This window comes from Ipomoea nil, unplaced genomic scaffold, assembly GCF_001879475.1.
Source record: "Ipomoea nil cultivar Tokyo-kokei standard unplaced genomic scaffold, Asagao_1.1 scaffold3195, whole genome shotgun sequence".
In the NCBI taxonomy this organism is placed as follows: Eukaryota; Viridiplantae; Streptophyta; class Magnoliopsida; order Solanales; family Convolvulaceae; genus Ipomoea; species Ipomoea nil.
The window spans coordinates 1881118-1895894 of NW_017619623.1; positions in this window are offsets into that span (position 1 = coordinate 1881118).

Consider the following 14777-nt stretch of genomic DNA (forward strand, 5'->3'; position numbering starts at 1 on the left):
ATCCCTAAAGCAAGTCCCTGAGTTCTATAAGGAATAGAATTAGTAAACCCATACCATTCAGGCCCTAATTAGGAGTCTTAAATATATAAATAGGGAACTTAGGAGACACCTAGAACTTCCCACACGCCTAAACGCCCCATCGCCCCAGGAGAGCTCCAAGAATTCCCTTAGAAGAAATCAAGAAAGAAAGAAAGCTTAAAGAAAGATCCTTCATAGCCAAGGAATTAATTAAGGCTAAGAGGTAACCCATGTCTCAACAAAACCTATTTTCATAGCTATAATTTCCCCCTAGGGTTTCCCCCCACATTATTGTGAATGGCGAGTTGTTGTGTTTATTATTGATGTTGATGTTATGATTCCATGAGGAATCTTGATAATCTTGATATTGGGAATTTCTTGATAATTATGATGTTCTTGATGATTAATTGGTATCCTTGATGATTATGTGTTGTTCTTACCGAATCTTGCAATTAGAAGACGAATCGTATTCTTCTTAACATAAAAGTGATTAGAACCATAGGTTGTATCGTATGATATTATTCTTGGATTATCGGGTGGGAAATCGCATGTTTGGGAGTTGATTATGTTTAGAAATGCATGATAGGATAAGTGTCGCTCGTTTCTCGTATTTGATCTGTTAATTGTCTACGTGTTGCCGTGAATTACGTTGTAAAGTGTCTAAGCATGGTTTCGGGTTCCACAACGGTTCCCGGGGCAAAAAGTTGATGAAAAGAGTCAATGGGGGGTAGGGGACCCGCCACCTACCCACGGCCGAGAACACTGTTCCGGCAGCGGGCAGCCGGCGGGCGGGCAGCTGCCCGCCGGCGACCCGCTGCCCGGAACAGTATTGTCCGGCGGGCAGCCGGCGGGTGACCCCCACCCACCGGCTACCCGCTAGAATCTTCCCCCCCTCGGGACCCCGGCTTCCCCGTTTGATGTTTCCCCGATCCCCGTGGTGTCCCAACGGACCCCGTTTGTCGTGCCTATGTCTAGTTTGATATTTCGGGTACCGTTCGTTGGTTTATGAGTCTATTATATTGCATGCTAGTTGAATTGGTATCCCGTTGACCTAGGTGGAAGAAGTATGAACCCCTTAGGACTATTCTTAGTACGTGATGGATCACGCATAAGGTTGTTATACGCTTTATCCCCCTTCCCAATGTGTAATGTGGGTTGCATGTGCTTGCTATGTGTTATGTGTGCGTGTTACCCCAATTCGGTTGCGATCGGATTGGTTATCCTGAGCTGCGGTTCAGAAGCCGACTATAGTCAGATGGGAATTCCTGGCTGTAGTCGGATGACGGTATCCTGGGCTGCGGTCCAGAAGCTGGTTGTAGTCAGATGGGAATTCCTGGCTGCAATCAGGTGACATCTTTCCTGAGCTGCGGTTCAGAGGCTGGCTGTAGTCAGATGGGAATTCCTGGCTACAATTAGATGACACACTCTCTTGGGCTGCGGTCCACTGTTTGGTTGCGATCAAACATTATGATGAGCTGCGGTTCATCGGTCGGTTGCGATCGACCTCCCCGTGTTGCGATACGGGGCATGGTGCTGTGGGGCCGTGTCAGAGCTATATGCGCTGACCCGCATGTATGGGCATGCGAGTGGTCCTGTGGCGCCAACAACGTGCGTTATGTGTTGTGACGTGGACGAGTTGTGATTATGAGTGTCTTGGGGAATGTGACTATGGGATTTATATTGGGGATTGTTCATGTTGGGTTATGATCAGTGTTTATGCTCTGCCTTATCTGCCTTATCTGTTGTGAACTGCATATGCTCGTTATAACTGTTGCTTGTGTCTGACCTTATCTGTCGAGTCATTCCCGGTTTTAAAGCTAGAGTTCGTAGGATATATTCTCATGCTCAAAATGGTTTTCGTATATCTATATATATATTGCTATATGCATTGTATTTCAACACGTTGGAGTGGGTTACCAGCATCTCTCGCTGAACAGATATATTTGGCTTTCAGGCACAGAGGATTAGAGCAATGGAGCGCGCTAGAACTGGAGCGTAGAAGTAGTATAGTTTCCCTTTCGGCCTGCATGCCATGTTATGCATTTATATTTCGGAGGATAGTAGTTAGACAGCCTGTGCACCTGGGTTCTCTAGCCCAGGTGTGGCATAGCACCCCGTACACTTATGTTACGCTTTGGGATTTAATGGGATGTTACCTTTATTATTAAGTTTTAAATGTCTTGAAAATCAGGGGTGTTACAGTTGGTATCAGAGCCTAAGTTTGACCCTAGGAAAAGACTCTTAAGACCGGACTTTAGGACGTTAGACTTAAACTCTAAGTACCTAGGAACATAGGACTCAGGAACCTTAGGACGCGCGGTGAGATTGTGAAACCTACACATAACTTCCCTACACGTTGCCCTTTCTCATTCTAAAACCCTTCCCCACTTATCACTTCACCAGAAGTGCGTCGAACCCTAACTTAATATTCTTGTAAACACTGACCAGAAAAACGATAGCATGGCACCGAACAGAAGGCAATCAAGGACTCCGGAACCCACCACTGACGAACCCTTGACCCAAACTCTACAGCAACTAACACAAGTCGCGCAGGCACTAAGTGATGCGGCCCTTCGCAACGTCAGGCCCCCACCACCTCCGACGAACGCAAGCTCAGACATCGCCCGACAAGTCTCAAACCACCGGCCTCCTACGTTCTCCGGAGAAGAAGACCCCACTGTCCTATAGGAGTGGATCCGGACTCTCGATAAGATTCTAGGGGTAGTAGAATGTCCGGAGGAACGCCGCGTGGAAATAGCCTCGTTCTACTTCGGACACGAGGCCGATCTCTGGTGGATCCACGAGGGATCCACCCACCGACAAGAGCCGGGGTTCAACTGGGAAAGCCTCAAGGCACGGCTGCGCGAACGTTTCTACCCAACTCACGTAAGAGCATCCATGTATGAAGAGTTCCTCCATCTAAAGCAAGGAACGACCACCGTCGTAGAGTACCATAAACGGTTCCTCGAACTGGCACGCTTCGCGCCCGAACTCGTCCCCACCGAGGCAACCAAGGTAGAAAGATTCGTATCGGGCCTCAACTTCGAAGCCCGGAAGGCACTGGTGGTGAGCAGGCCCCGGACCCTCAACGAGGCTTACGGCAGTGCCGCAAATCTCTACCGAATCCAACTACTTCAACGCGGGGTTCAAGAACAAATGCGAAGGAGGAATCCCGGAAGTGGGGCACCACCAATGAAAAGAACAAGGAACGACGTCGGCACAAGGACAACCAACCCGACCAACCCGAGGCCGCCCCTGGGAAACAACGAAGCGAACCCAAGGAACTTTCCTTGCCCGAGATGCAACAAAAGCCACCGCGGCAAGGACTGCGCAGGCAACCCCTGGAGGTGCTTCAACTGCGGGGAGGAAGGACACAAGGCCTTCCATTGCACTCAACCCCAAAGGCCACGTCCCACCACCACGGGTCACCAAGGGGGCTACGGCGCTCCCGGAAAAGTATTCGTCATGAGCCAAACGCAAGCCAACCTCGGAAACGAAGAAGACCAAGGGGGAGAAAACCCAAACCCTGAAGACGAGGACCATACGGACCCCGCCGAAGAAAATCCCGAAAGCGAATTCTGTTTAGGATAAGCCATCACCACCCCCTTGTAGCCGCTCCCTGTGTCATGTCGACCACTTACTTAGTTTAATTACTTCGGAAGCATTATGTCTACTTAACTTAGCTACTTAGAAAGTATTATGAATAAAGATTCATTTTCATTCAAGATTCAATTCCGCTACGAGGGTAAAACACAAGTTATGTCATCCACCCAACCCTTCCTCACCAAAAGACGAAACGGGAAAAAGGACAAAAACTACCTCATCAAGATATGCCTAATGTCACCATTAGGAATTGAACTCTAGACCTCACATTTACAAGTCCTTGTCCCAACCACTAGCCCATGAGTGTTTCTTGAAACCTTAAGGGAACACTCCCTTGTTAAACCCCCCTAAATTCCTAAAACCCACAAAATCCCCAAATCATAAACCCTCCTCCTTCTTCCCCAAATCACCCAACTCTCCTCCCTTCTCTCTCTCTCTCTCGACCCCCCCCCCCTAAAACCCTCACCGGCCAGCCACCGTGAGGAGCCGCAACCTCGCGACCCGCCCCAGCTACACGCCGCCGCCGGCCGACGCTCGACCGCCAGCCACGACGCTGCGCCGCCGCACGAGTTCGGCCACCGCTCCTCCGTCCAGCGAAAGCCCAGCCCCAACCCTCTGCCACTGCCATACGATGCTGCCTGGGAGCCCGCTGCCGTCATTCGCTCGCCGTTGCCTCCTCTCGACGAACCTACGCTCGCCGGCGCTCTTCGCAATAACGAGCAAGAACCGCCGCCGGGGACAGCCGGAAAAGTCACCGGAAAGGTCGCCGGAAAACCGCCGTCGCCGCCGTACCGGAAAAAGGAGCAGCCGGAAACCGCCACCAACGAGCGATCATCATCATGCCAAAGAAGCCCCTCGGAATCCGCACCCTGGAGTGGAGCAATGCCGATTATACCGTAATCGGAGGTAAAGCACTTGAACCCGACCAATTCTCTCCGGAATTGGTTGACATGCTTAGACACCAAGGACTCTTAGATACGTATCTCACCATCAAAAGAGATACGTACCCCGAATTGGTGAAGGAGTTCTATCAACACCTTGTAGCCACCAAACGAGGTGACAAGGTAGAGATCACCACCAAAGTCCGCGGCAAAGAAATTGTGCTTTCCGAAGGCCGTTTGGCCAAGCTCTTGAAATTGACCACCACGGGTGTGTCCAACTACGACCGGAAGGGGTGGATTGACACCCAAACCACGGGATACAAGGACTATCTCGGGTACTTACTCGGGAAAGAGGATGGGTTCACCTCGGCCACCCGACCACACCGAAAATGGCTATCGGCGGAGCAAAAGATATTGGTTATGATTGTAACCGATAGCCTATTGCCCACCAATAATAAGAGCAAGGATGTGGGAAGCTTGGAGTGTGCCTTTGCGTACCTCCTAAAGCACAAAATCAAGTTCAACTTGCCGGCCCTCATGCTCAAGCACATGGAACTCTGTAAAACGAACAACCGGTTTAACCTACCCTACGGGATGATCCTAAGTTGGATCATGGAGAAAAAGGGGGTAGATCTAAGCCACACCGAGGTAAAGACCCCCAATGGTATGGTTTTCAATGCCCAAAACCTTCGCCGCAACGACATCTTCTACACCGAGGGAGGGCATTACCTCACCCTCGAAGAGATTTGCCAAAAGCCCGAGGAAGAACGAAGGGAATTGGTTGACCGGTTGGACATCTCCAACAAGAAGCTCAAGCGAGCCATGCAGGACTGTGGGGGCCCGGAGGGAAATGAGGAACAGGAGGAGGATGACGGGCCCGACCCGACAGTGCAACCACGATCCAGAAGGGACCCGAGGAATCAAAACGAGAGCTCGGTCAATGAGCGCATTCTCGCACAGCTCAACCGGCAAAACCAAATCATGGAAGAAGGGTTTTCATCCTTGATCCGCACCACACGCGCACTCGATCAGAGGGTGGCAGCAATCGAGGCCGCCTTGGGCACTCGTGGGGCGCCCAGTTCCAGCGCAGGAAACCGAGGTACACCCATAACTTCTCTATCACAACGCCACCAAAAGTACAGCCTATCCCAAACTAAGACAAACGTAGGGCCACACTCCTGCCCAGGAGGCCGAACTACGAGATGTCTAGGGGTGAAAGGGTGGACTATGACACCGGGCTTCGGGGACGAAGCCCCTTGTAAGGGGGGGGGGGGGGGGGGGGGGGGAGAGTGTAACACCCCGTGTTACGGCCTTTAATCCTGGATTAATTATTTAATTAATCTCGCTAATAATAATTAAATATGATTAATTATGTTAAGTTCCCCTTTAATTAATTAATAGGGTCCACCATGAACCGTGGACCCTTGCCTAAATTAGAGGCTTAAGCCTATTAGGAATAAAGATAGTAAACCTTTTACTATTCAGATCCTAATTAGGAATCCTAGACCTAGTTATCTATTAGGAATAAAGGAAGTAGCCCTTTTACTATTCAGATTGTGATTAGGATCCGCTTTAATTAATATGGGCCCTTATCCCTAAAGCAAGTCCCTGAGTTCTATAAGGAATAGAATTAGTAAACCCATACCATTCAGGCCCTAATTAGGAGTCTTAAATATATAAATAGGGAACTTAGGAGACACCTAGAACTTCCCACACGCCTAAACGCCCCATCGCCCCAAGAGAGCTCCAAGAATTCCCTTAGAAGAAATCAAGAAAGCAAGAAAGCTTAAAGAAAGATCCTTCATAGCCAAGGAATTAATTAAGGCTAAGAGGTAACCCATGTCTCAACAAAACCTATTTTCATAGCTATAATTTCCCCCTAGGGTTTCCCCCCACATTATTGTGAATGGCGAGTTGTTGTGTTTATTATTGATGTTGATGTGATGATTCCATGAGGAATCTTGATAATCTTGATATTGGGAATTTCTTGATAATTATGATGTTCTTGATGATTAATTGGTATCCTTGATGATTATGTGTTGTTCTTACCGAATCTTGCAATTAGAAGACGAATCGTATTCTTCTTAACATAAAAGTGATTAGAACCATAGGTTGTATCGTATGATATTATTCTTGGATTATCGGGTGGGAAATCGCATGTTTGGGAGTTGATTATGTTTAGAAAAGCATGATAGGATAAGTGTCGCTCGTTTCTCGTATTTGATCCGTTAATTGTCTACGTGTTGCCGTGAATTACGTTGTAAAGTGTCTAAGCATGGTTTCGGGTTCCACAACGGTTCCCGGGGCAAAAAGTTGATGAAAAGAGTCAATGGGGGGTAGGGGACCCGCCACCTACCCACGGCCGAGAACACTGTTCCGGCAGCGGGCAGCTGCCCGCCGGCGACCCGCTGCCCGGAACAATATTGTCCGGCGGGCAGCCGGCGGGTGACCCCCACCCACCGGCTACCCGCTAGAATCTTCCCCCCCTCGGGACCCCGGCTTCCCCGTTTGATGTTTCCCCGATCCCCGTGGTGTCCCAACGGACCCCGTTTGTCGTGCCTATGTCTAGTTTGATATTTCGGGTACCGTTCGTAGGTTTATGAGTCTATTATATTGCATGCTAGTTGAATTGGTATCCCGTTGACCTAGGTGGAAGAAGTATGAACCCCTTAGGACTATTCTTAGTACGTGATGGATCACGCATAAGGTTGTTATACGCTTTATCCCCCTTCCCATATAGTCAGATGGGAATTCCTGGCTGCAATCAGGTGACATCTTTCCTGAGCTGCGGTTCAGAGGCTGGCTGTAGTCAGATGGGAATTCCTGGCTACAGTTAGATGACACACTCTCTTGGGCTGCGGTCCACTGTTTGGTTGCGATCAAACATTATGATGAGCTGCAGTTCATCGGTCGGTTGCGATCGACCTCCCCGTGTTGCGATACGGGGCATGGTGCTGTGGGGCCGTGTCAGAGCTATATGCGCTGACCCGCATGTATGGGCATGCGAGTGGTCTTGTGGCGCCAACAACGTGCGTTATGTGTTGTGACGTGGACGAGTTGTGATTATGAGTGTCTTGGGGAATGTGACTATGGGATTTATATTGGGGATTGTTCATGTTGGGTTATGATCAATGTTTATGCTCTGCCTTATCTGCCTTATCTGTTGTGAACTGGCATATGCTCGTTATAACTGTTGCTTGTGTCTGACCTTATCTGTCGAGTCATTCCCGGTTTTAAAGCTAGAGTTCGTAGGATATATTCTCATGCTCAAAATGGTTTTCGTATATCTATATATATATATTGCTATATGTATTGTATTTCAACACGTTGGAGTGGGTTACCAGCATCTCTCGCTGAACAGATATATTTGGCTTTCAGGCACAGAGGATTAGAGCACTGGAGCGCGCTAGAACTGGAGCGTAGAAGTAGTATAGTTTCCCTTTCGGCCTGCGTGCCATGTTATGCATTTATATTTCGGAGGATAGTAGTTAGACAGCCTGTGCACCTGGGTTCTCTAGCCCAGGTGTGGCATAGCACCCCGTACACTTATGTTACGCTTTGGGATTTAATGGGATGTTACCTTTATTATTATGTTTTAAATGTCTTGAAAATCAGGGGTGTTACAGGTGGTGCAGCGGCGCAGGGTTTACGGAAGGGGGTCGGACGGCGGCGGCGTTCGGCTGGCGGTGGCGTGAGTGGCTGGGGGGTTTTCTTCGGTGGGGTGCGGCGAGGAGAGTGAGAGAGAGCGGGGGAGGAAGATGGAGAAAGGGAAGAAGAAGAAGGGTTTTTGATTTGGGGATTTTGTGGGTTTTAGGGATTGTAGGGGTTTTAACAAGGGAGTGTTCCCTTGAGGTTTCAAGAAACACCTTTAGTCTAGTGGTCAAGACCTTGGTCTTGTAAGTAGGAGGTGAAGAGTTCAATTCTCATTGGCAACACTAGGCTCTTTGATGATGGGGCCCTTGTCTTTTTCCTTATTTCGGCTTCTAGTGGTGAGGTTTGGCTAGTTTGCAAATAGAACCGAATTATGAACTAATCTTTTATTCATAACATTTCCAAGTAGTTAAGCTAAGTAACTAATTCTACCGCGAAGGTGATTACAAGAAATTGCCAACCTAACCTAGGCAGAATTCGTCTTCTTGGCTTTCTCCCACGGGGTTTGCGTGGTCCTCGTCTTCTGGGCTTAGGTTCCCTTCCTCGAGATCGCCCTCGTTCCCGAGGTCGGCTTGAGTGCGGCTCATGACGAATATTTTTCCGGGAGTGCCGTAGTTTCCTTGATGAGTGGTGCCCCCATGTTGTCCCATGGTGGTAGTGCGTGGCCTTTGGGGTTGGGTGCAAAGGAAGGCCTTGTGTCCTTCTTCTCCGCAGTTGAAGCATCGCAAGGGTTTGCCCATGCAGTCCTTGCCTCTATGGTTCTTGTTGCATTTCGGGCAAGAAAAGCCCCTGGTGCTAGTGTCGTTGTTCTCCCGAGGTGGCCTTTGGTTGGTCGAGTTGTCGGGTCTCGTGTCGGTGTCGCTTCTTGTTCTTTTTACTGGTGGCGCCCCTCCTCCGGGGTTCCTCTTCCGCATTTGCTCCTGAACCCCGCGTTGGAGTAGTTGGATTCGGTAGAGATTGGCGGCACTGGATTAAGCCTCGTTGAGAGTCCGAGGTCTGCTTACCACTAGTGCTTTTCGGGCTTCAAAGTTGAGGCCCGATACGAATCTCTCTATTTTGGTTACCTCGGTGGGGACAAGTTCGGGTGCGAAGCGTGCTAGTTCAAGAAATCGTTTGTGGTATTCCATAACGGTAGCTGTCCCTTGTTTCAGATGGAGAAACTCCTCGTACATGGACGCTCTCACGTGTGTTGGGTAGAACCTCTCTCGTAGTCGTGTTTTGAGTTGTTCCCAGTTGAACCCTGGTTCTTGTTGGTAAGTGGGACCCTCGTGGATCCACCAGAGGTCGGCCTCGTGTCCGAAGTAGAACGAGGCTATCTCCACGCGGCGTTCTTCTGGGCATTCCACTAACCCGAGGATTTTGTCAAGGGTTCGGATCCATTCTTCCAGAATTACGGGATCCTCCTCTCCTGAGAATGTGGGTGGTCGGTGGTTAGAGACTTGTCGGGCGAAGTCGGTGTTCGCGTTCGACGGAGGTGGTGGGGGCCTGTCGTTGCGGAGAGCTACGTTGCTTAGTGCTTGGGCGACTTGTGTCAGTTGTTGTAGTGTTTGGGTTAGGGGGTCGTGCGCGGCGGGTTCTGGAGTCCTTGATTGTCTTCTGTTGGGTGCCATGCTGTCGTTTTCCTGGGTCAATGTTTATAAGAACGTTAAATTGGGGCTTGGTGTCCTTCTTTGTGATAATGGGGGAAAGTTTTCTCCAGGTAAGGGAGTTTATGTGTAGGTTTCACAATCTCACCGTGTGTCCTAAGTTTCCTGAATCTTATGTTCCTAGATACTTTAGAGTTCGAGCCTATTGTCTTAAAGTCCGGTCTTAAGAGTCTTATCCTAGGGTCAAACTTAGGATCTGATACCAACTGTAACACCCCAGATTTTCAAGATATTTAAAACTTATAAAATAAAGGTGAAATCTCATTAAATCCCAAACAGAGTACGAGTGTACGGGGTGTTATGCCACACCTGAGCTAGAGAACTCAGGTGCACAGGCTAACTAACTAATGTCTCAATGATATGAATGCATAAACATGGCACGCAGGCCGAAAGTGAAACTAACTACTTCTATGTTCCAAGCTCTAGCGCACTCTAGTGACTTAATCTTCTGTGCCTGAAAGCCAAATATATATGTTCAGCGAGAGATGCTGGTAACCCACTCCAACGCGTTGAAATACAATACGTATAGAGATATATATAGATATACGAAAACCATTTTAAAGCATGAAGATATATCCTATGAGACTCTAGCTTTTAAAACCGGGAATGACTCGACAGATAAGGCTAGACACAAGCAACAGTTATAACAGGCGTATACAATCCACAACAGGAAAGACAGATAAAGCTGAGCACAATTAATAATCATAACCCAACATAAACGATCCCCAGCATAAATCCCTTAGTCACATCCCCCAATATACTCATAAACACAACTCCTCCATATCTCATCACATAGCACACTTTGTTGGCGCCACAGGACCAATCGCATGCCCATACATGAGGGTCAGCGCATATAGCTCTGACACGGCCCCGCAGCACCCTGCCCCGTCTCACATTACGGAGGAGCCGATCGCAACCGACTGATGGACCTTTGTCCTACATAATATTTATATACCTGACCGGTCTTTACCAGCCTGGTTAACAGTTGGGATGGTTCTTAGCCCATTCAACTGCCCGTATAGTGGGCCTTTGTACTATATAATATTTGTATACCTGACCGGTCTCTACCAGCCTGGTTAACAGCCGGTATGGTTCTCAGCCCATCCGACTGCCCGTATAGTGGAACTTAGTCCTATATAATATTTATATACCTGACCGGTCTCTACCAGCCTGGTTAACAGCCGGTATGGTTCTCAGCCCACCTGACTGCCTGTATAGCCCGATTGATCTTAACCAACTCGGGGTTACATGCACACGTAACACATAGCAAGTACATGCAACCCACATTAACACATTGGGAAGGGGGAGAAAACGTATAACAAAACCTATGCGTGATCCATCACATACTAAGAATAGTCCTAAGGGGTTCATACTTCTTCCACCTAGGTCAACGGGATACCAATTCAACTAGCATGAAATATAATAGACTCATAAACCTACGAACGGTACCCGAAATATCAAACTAGTCATAGGCACGATAAACGGAGTCCGTTGGGACACCACGGGGGACGGGGAAACATCAAACGGGGAAGCCGGGAACCCAAGATGGGGAAAATTCCAGCGGGTAGCCGGTGGGTGGGGGGCCACCCGCCGGCTGCCCGCCGGATTCACTATTCCGGGCAGCGGGTCGCCGGCGGGCAGCTGCCTGCCCGCCGGCTGCCCGCTGCCGGGATCACCATTCCGGCCGTGGGTAGGTGGCGGGTCCCCTACCCCCCACCTAACCCCCCACTGACTCTTATCACACAATTTCGCCCCGGGAACCATTGTGGAACCTGAAACCATGCTTAGACACTTTACAACGCAATCAACGACAACACGTCAACAATTAACAGATCAAATACGAGAAACGAACGGCACATAACCTATCATGCTTTCCTAAACATAATCAACACCCAAACATGCGATTACCCCACCCGATAATCCAAGAATAATATCATACGATACAACCTAGGGTTCTAATCACTTTTATATCAACAAGAATACGATTGCTTTCTTGATTTCTTCTAGGGGGATTCTTGGAGCTCTTTGGGGTGGTGGGCGTTATTCTTGTGGTGGGGGTTTCTAGGTGCCTCTTAAGTCCCCTATTTATATATTTAGGAGTCCTAGTTGGGAACTAATATTATGAGCTTGCTAATTCTATTTCTTTTGGGACTAAGGGTTGGGTTTAGGGATAAGGGTCCGTGGACTATGGTGGGCCTTTCCTAATTAATTATTGTGTTTTAATTCTTTCTTTTGGGTAATTGATTAAATGATTTAATTGATCTTAGGGGTCGTAACACGGGGTGTTACAGTCTAAGCATGGTTTCGGGTTCCACAAAGGTTCCCGGGGCATTTTTGATGAAAAAGAGTCAGTGGGGGGTAGGTGGGAGTAGGGGACCCGCCACCTACCCGCGGCCAAATTTGGCAACGACGGCAGCGGGCAGCCGGCGGGCGGGCAGCTGCCCGCCAGGCACTCGCTGCCCGGATTAGTAAAACGCCGGCGGGCAGCCGGCGGGTGATCCCCACCCACCGGCTACCCGCTGGTTTATATCCCACACCTCGGGATCCCGGCTTCCCCGTTTGATGTTCCCCCGACCCCCATGGTGTCCCAACGGACTCCATCTATCGTGCCTATGTCTAGTTCGATTTTCGGGTACCGTTCGTAGGTCGTATGAGTCTTATATATTGCATGCTAGTTGAATTGGTATCCCATTGACCTAGGTGAAAGGAGTATGAACCCCTTAGGGATATTCTTAGAATGTGAAGGATCACGCATAGGTTTTGTTATACGTTTTCTCCCCCTTCCCAATGTGTTAATGTGGGTTGCATGTGCTTGCTATGTGTTATGTGTGCATGTACCCCGATTTGGTTGAGATCAATCGGGCTATACGGGCAGTCGGGTGGGCTGAGAACCATATCGGCTGTTAACCAGGCTGGTAAAGACCGGTCAGGTATATAAATATTATATAGGACTGAGGTCCACTATACGGGCAGTTGAATGGGTTGAGAACCATTCCAACTGTTAACCAGGCTGGTAGAGATCGGTCAAGTATATAAATATCATATAGGACAGAGGTCCACTATACGGGCAGTTGAATGGGTTGAGAACCATCCCAACTGTTAACCAGGCTGGTAAAGACCGGTCAGGTATATAAATATTATATAGAGCTGCGGTTCATCGGTCGGTTGCGATCGACCCCTCCGTGCTGTGAGACGGGGCAGGGTGCTGCGGGGCCGTGTCAGAGCTATATGCGCTGACCCTCATGTATGGGCATGCGATTAGTCCTGTGGCGCCAACAAAGTGTGCTATGTGATGAAGTATGGATGAGTTGTTGTTACGAGTATCTTGGGGATGAGACTATGGGATTTATACCGGGGATCGTATATGTTGGGTGATGATTATTAATTGTGCTTATCTTATCTGTCTTGCCTGTTCTAAACTGTATATGCTTGGTATAACTGCTGTCTGTGCTTAGCCCTACCTGTTGAGTCTATCCCTGTTTTAAAAGCTAGAGTTCGTAGGATATATCTTCATGTTCAAAATGGTTTTCGTATATCTATATATATATATATATATATATATATATATATATATATATATATATATATATATATATATATATATATATATATATATATATATATATATATGTATTGTATTTCAACGCGTTGGAGTGGGTTACCAGCATCTCTCGCTGATCAAATATATTTGGCTTTCAGGCACAGACGAGTAGATCACTGGAGCGTGCTAGAAGCTTGGGGTATAGCTTAGATAGTTTTCCCTTTCGACCTGCGTGCCATGATTTAGTATTGATACTGATTGAGGTTTTAGAATTTAGCCTGTGTACCCGAGTTCTCTAGCTCGGGTGTGGCATAGCACCCCGTACTCTTTGTATCGTATTTTGGGATTTAATGAGATTCTATCTTTATTATATAAGTTTTAAAAGTCTTGAAAATCTGGGGTGTTACAGTTGGTATCAGAGCCTAAGTTTGACCCTAGGATAAGACTCTTAAGACCGGACTTTAGGACATCAGGCTTGAACTCTAGGTATTAAGGAACATAGGATTCAGGAATCTTAGGACGCGCGGTGAGATTGTGAAACCTACACATAACCTCCCCTCACTTTATCCCTCTCTAAAAGAACTCCCCCTACGCTTACCACACCAAGGTAAGGGTGCAGCACACCGACTCATCATTACAATAAATATTGACCCTGAAAACCAGCAGCATGGCGCCAATAAGAAGACAGTCAAGGATCCCACACTCCTCGAAGAATGAATCCGAACCTTCAACAAAATTCTCAGGTTAGGATAATGCCAAGAGGAACGCCACGTAGAGATAGCCTTGTTCTACTTTAAGACACGAGATTGATCTTTGCTAAGTCCACAAAGATCCTTGAGGAATTTATTTTTGATTACCTTCTGGGTTTCTTGACTCCCATATCTGCTTTCAATACATCCTTGATATGTTCTCTCATCTTGCAGATATCATTTTTGAACTTCTCACATTCAAATCTTTTAGTCACATTTCTAGCCATGTAGTGTCCAAATGCCTCTTTAATATTGGTGCCCGGAAGAGCTCCGGCTTCCGACCAAATTATGCATTCTTCAAAGCTTCTTTGGAATCCCAAACTTTCACCATTATTGTTGGTATAGTCTCTGAGCTCATACAACATCTCAGTTTGCTTCCTTTTTGCTTCTTCTTCTTTATTCTTGTCCGAAATCCATTGAGCTTGATCAGCTTTTGGCCATCTTTTCACCATACTCGGCACATTCTCGGATGTCCAAATTTTCTGTGATGTTATGGTTCCTTTTGAGCATTCGAGCCATCCTCGAGTTTCAGCAACTTTGGATGAGCTTGATCTAAGACTCGGATTTGCAAATTGAGCGAAACCAACTTGGGATTGTTGACCACGTCCTCGGCTTCGGCCTTTCGCTGGTGCGGCGGTCAAAACTGGCTGTTGCGGTTGACTTCCAATGATGAATTCATGTTGTTGTA